This window comes from Ursus arctos, unplaced genomic scaffold (genome assembly GCF_023065955.2).
Source record: "Ursus arctos isolate Adak ecotype North America unplaced genomic scaffold, UrsArc2.0 scaffold_14, whole genome shotgun sequence".
Classification (NCBI taxonomy): Eukaryota; Metazoa; Chordata; class Mammalia; order Carnivora; family Ursidae; genus Ursus; species Ursus arctos.
The window spans coordinates 60,972,736-60,978,463 of NW_026622808.1; the positions used below are offsets into that span (position 1 = coordinate 60,972,736).

Here is a 5,728-nt window from a genome sequence, read left to right on the forward strand (position 1 = left end):
AATTTTTCTACACTGAAATTGTATTTTATGCAAGCTAAGTAAAATACATGGAGAGCAGAGGGCATCATGTAATTAAACGATCTATTTATTTATGTTAATTAGCCATTCTTAGTTCATAGGAGCTGGGATAAGGGATATGTGTGAGTTTTGTTGGTTTGTTGATTTGTTTTTTCCTACTGCTCTGCTACCAGTAGCTAAAGCAGTGCCTGGCTTAGAGTTGGCACTCAGTAGATGTGTTGGGCATTTGACATAGGACATCAATAAGGTAATTTATACAGTGACATAGCGAGGATACCTCTGTTCTTTTTTATCTGAAACAACTCCTAAAACAAAAGAGACTAAAAAAAACCCAAACTAACAGATACCTAAATATTTCAAATCACAAAAATCATAAATGATTAGGAAGGAGTGCCATGGGAAGAAAGGACTGATGGGAAGCCAGAAGGCACTGAAGAAAATCACTCTTTTTAAAAAAATATATATATATTTATTTGAGAGAGAGAGCATTGGCGGGGGGGCGGGTGCAGAAGGAGAGGGAGAAGCAGACTTCCTCCTGAGCAGGGAGCCTGACCATGGGACTTAATCCCAAGACTCTGGGATCATGACCTGAGCAAAAGGCAGATACTTAACCAACTGAGCCACCCGGGTGCTCAGTGAAGAACATCACTCTTGCAGCAGAAGTTAAGAAGATACGAAGTTCCCAAATCTTGTGCAGACCAAGGGACCCCCAACAGCAGTACTTTGTAACAAAAGATCTAAATGCACAGCTTGCTACAAAGACTCATCTAATTAAAAGTAAATGATATTACAAAAGGAACCAGCATATTTATGTAAAGATTAGGGAATGGGGGGCGCCTGGGTGGCTCAGTCGTTAAGCGTCTGCCTTCGGCTCAGGGCGTGATCCCGGCGTTATGGGATCGAGCACCACATCAGGCTCTTCTGCTGGGAGCCTGCTTCTTCCTCTCCCACTCCCCCTGCTTGTGTTCCTCTCTCACTGGCTGTCTCTCTCTCTGTCGAATGAATAAATAAAATCTTAAAAAAATATAATAATAAATAAATAAAAGATTAGGGAATGGGGTGGGTTGGTGGTGGGGAGGGGAGAAAGGGGGTGGAGAAAAGGAGAAATGGATCCAGAGGCAGAAGACAAACAGAGAACATGCTTCAGAAAAATGTTGCTATGGGGTGGATGAATATTGCAAGCAAGCTTATTGCCATGGACTCAAATAATTTTAAAAACAATCCTAAATTTTTTTAAATTGATGCAGAGATATGATTTCTAGTAAGAAATTATAATTATGTTCAACAGAAACTGGTGAAACTAAGTTGGCAGAACTTAGAAAATAAGCAAAGAATAAAATTATCACATAAATGAAGACACATTCTGAAAGCAAAACAAAAGCAAGCAAACAAAACCTCAGGGACTTTTTAAAACACAATAAAAATATAGATGAGAAGACAGATTGGAGAAAGTAAATACATAGACTAGAAACTGATAATAGATTTAATAGAGTTACTGAAAACAAATAAAGGTGTATTTAGTGTCCTTGAGTAAAATAACCTACCACCAAGGTGGAAACTGAAAACGTATTCTAAAACGCCATTTTAAGAAAATATCCAGTGGAAAAAAGACAGTCTCTTCAATAAATGGTGCTGGGAAAATTGGACAGCTATATGCAAAAAATGAAACCTGACCACTCTCTCACACCATACACAAAATAAACTCCAAATGGATGAAAGACCTCGATGTGAGACAGGAATCCATCAAAATCATAGAGGAGAACATAGGCTGCAACCTCTTTGACATCGGCCACAGCAACTTCTTTCATGACACATCTCCAAAGACAAGAGAAACAAAAGAAAAAAATGACCTTATGGGACTTGATCAAGATAAAAAGCTTCTGCACAGCAAAGGAAACAGTCAAAAAGACTAAGAGGCAGCCCATGGAATGGGAGAAGATATTTGCAAATGACAGTACAGATAAAAGACTGGTATCCAAGATCTATAAAGAACTTCTCTAACGCAATACATGAGAAACAAATAATCAAATCAAAAAATGGGCAGAAGATAGGAACAGACACTTTTCCAATGAAGACATACAAATGGCTAACGGACACTTGAAAAAATGTTCAAAATCATTAGCCATCAGGGAAATTCAAATCAAAACCACCTTGAGATACCACCTTACACCAGTTAGAATGGCAAAAATTGACAAGGCAAGAAACAACAGATTTTGGAGAGGATGTGGAGAAAGGGGATCCCTCTTACACTGTTGGTGGGAATGCAAATTGGTACAGCCACTTTGGAAAACAGTGTGGAGGTCCCTCAGAAAGTTAAAAATAGAGCTACCCTATGACCCAGCCATTGCACTACTGAGTATTTACCCCAAAGATATGGACGTAGTGAAGAGAAGGGCCATATGCACCCCAATGTTCATAGCAGCATTGTCCACAATAGCTAAATTGTGGAAGGAGCCGAGATGCCCTTCAACACATGAATGGATAAAGAAGATGTGGTCCATATATACAATGGAATATTACTCAGCCATCAGAAAGAACAATTACCCAACATTTGTAGCAACATGGATGGGACTGGAGGAGATTATGCTAAACGAAGTAAGTCAAGCAGAGAAAGACAATTATATGGTTTCACTTATTTATGGAACATAAGAAATAGCAGGGAGATCAGTAGGAGAAGGAAGGGAAGAATGAAGGGGGTAAACAGAAGGGAGAATGAACCACGAGAGACTATGGACTCGGAAACAAACTGAGGGCTTCAGAGGGGAGGGGGGTGGGGGATTGGGATAGGCTGGTGATGGGTATTAAGGAGGGCACATATTGCATGGTGCACTGGGTGTTCTATGCGAGTAATGAATCATGGAACACTACATCAAAAACTAAGGATGTACTGTATGGTGACTAACGTAACATAATAAAAAAAAAGAATACATTCTAGGAATAAAGAGAGATTTGAAAGCACATCACAACTAAAGAAAAATCAGCATGGTATGTTTAAAACTAGAACACAATCTAGTAAAATTATGAGTTTTAAAGATAAGTATATAATTCTTTGAGCATTCCAGCCAAAGGTCAGATAACTTACAAGGGGAAATATCAGGCTGTCCCTAAAATTCCCTACAATATACATCATTAGAAAACAGTGGTAGCGTAAATGCACAGTCATCCAGGAAATAAAGTGTCAGCAAAATGTTATATCTAGACAGATTGTTGAAGAACAAGGGGCACCTGGGTGGCTCAGTCAGTTAAGTGTCTGATTCTTGATCTCAGCTCAGGTCTTGATCTCAGGGTCCTGAGTTGAAGCCCCCTGTTGGGCACCATGCTGGGTATGGAGCCTACTTTAAGAAAACAACAACAACAAAAACAAAAACAGGTACTTTTGATTATGCCAGTACTATGAGAATTTATTTCTTATAAATCCACCATGGCAAAAAACAATAACAACAAACCAAATAAAGAACAACAACAACAAAAAAAAACCAGAGGTGAGCATAAAATGCAATTAACTTTAAAACTAAGGAAGGACTCTTGGAATCACAGTTTCAATACATAATGTGAATAGAATGACAACAAAGAATGTAACTGATAAAATTTGGGAGGGGAATTAGACAGTTATGTAAGAGTATCAATTATTTCATCTTTTATACTGAGAAGTTTAAAAATATAATTTGGTAGGTTCTCTAACATCGACCACCTGAGAGTCTTGCTGTAAGAAGCAACAATCTGCTTGGCAGCCACAAAGCAGCAACCATGAGTGAATGCATCTCCGTACATGTTGGCCAGGCTGGTGTTCACATTGGCAGTGCCTTCTGGGAGCTGTATTGCCTGGAACACGGCATCCAGCCCAATGGTCAGATGCCAAGTGACAAGACTGTTGGTGGAGGTGACTCTTTCAACACCTTCTTCGATGATATCAGTGCCAGCAACCATGTGTCCAGGGCAGTGTTTGTAGACCTGGAACCCACAGTCATTGATGAAGTTTGCACTGGCACCTACTGCCAGCTCTTCCACCCTGAGGAGCTCATCACAGGCAAGAAAGATGCTGTCAGTAACTATGTCCAGGGGCACTACACCGTTGAGAAGGAGATCATTGATCTTGTCTTGGGCAGGATTCGGAAACTGACTGACCAGTGTGCAGTTCTTCAGAGTTTCTTGGCTTTCCACAGCTTTGGAGGGGCAACTGATTCTAGGTTCACTTCCCTGCTGATGAAACATCTCTGTTGATTATGGCACGAAGTCCAAGCTGGAGTTCTCCATTTACCCAGGCCCCCAGGTTTCCATGCTGCAGTTGAGTCCTACAACTCCAGCCTCACTACCCACACCACCCTCTAGCACTCTGATTGTGCCTCCATGGTAGACATTCAGGCCATCTCTGACATCTGTGGTAGAAAACTCGATGTTGAACACGCAGCCTACACTAACCTAAATAGGTTGATAGGTCAAATTGTGTTCTCCAACACTGCTTCCCTCAGATTTGATGGAGTTCTGAATGTTCATCTGACAATTCCAGACCAACATGGTCCCCTGTCCCTGCATCCACTTCCCTCTGGCCACATATTCTTCTGTCATCTCCACTGAGAAAGCCTACCATGAAAGCTTTTTGTAGCAGAGATCACCAATGCATACTGTGAGCCAGTCAACCAGATGGGGAAATGTGACTGTTGCCATGGTAAATACATGGCTCACTGCCTGTTGTACCATGGTGACATGGTTCCCAAAGATGTCAGTGCTGCCATTGTCACCATCAAGACCATGCTTACCATCCAGTTTGTGGACTTGTGCTCCACTGGCTTCAGATTGGCATTAGTTACCAGCCTCCCACCATGGTACCTGGTGGACACCTTGCCTCAGTACAGGGAGCTGTGTACATGCTGACCAATACACCACAGGTGTTTCTGAGGCCTATGCTTGCCTGGACCACAAGTTGGACCTGATGTATTCCAAGTGTGCCTTTGTTCACTGGTATATGGTTGAGAGTATGGAGGAAGGAGAGTTTTCTGAGGTCTGTGAGGCTGCCCTTGAGAAGGATTATGAGGATGTTGGTGTGGATTCTGTTGAAAGAGAGCGTGAAGATGATGGAGAGGAATACTAAAGTTAAAAATGTCATAACAGGGGTGCCTGGGTGGCTCAGTCAGTTAAGCATCTGCGTTTGGCTTGGGTATTGGCCCCAGGGTCTCGGGATCGAGCCCTAAGTCAGGCTCCCTGCTTGGTGGGGAGTCTGCTTCTCCCTCTGCCCCTCACCCTGCTCGTGCTCTCTCTTTCCCACTCTCTCTGTCTCAAATAAATAAATAAAATCTTTTTTAAAAATGTCATAATGGTTCTACTTTTACAGGGAAGTTTATTCTGTTGTAAACATTGGAAAGTTGTGCTCTGATCATTTAATGTGTATGTACCAGTGTATACTCTCGTATACAATTACTGACCTATGCTTTAAAACATACTTTCTAACAGACCCAAGCTGTCCATTTCTCTCATGGGTTTGAATAAAGTATTCCCTGTCTTAAAAAAATCATGTATAGCTGATAATTAAGACGGTTGGTGTTTGAGTATAGTTTAAGGTGTAGAGTAAGCATTAGAACAACTAATGACTATAGCAATACCTACTAAACTGGTGTTGGAGAAAAGGAATTGGAGATATCAATCCATCATTGTTCCTAGTGTCTACAAAATAGAAGATCAAGTGTACAAAATAATGTTTTAGATATAAAATAAA

The 5,728-nt window shown here is 41.0% G+C and overlaps 1 pseudogene; it reads left to right on the forward strand.

Annotated features, from left to right (window-relative positions):
* The first annotated feature begins 3,765 nt into the window (after positions 1-3,765).
* On the forward strand, positions 3,766-5,107 carry LOC113256562 (tubulin alpha-1A chain-like; annotated as a pseudogene).
* Positions 5,108-5,728: the final 621 nt, after the last annotated feature.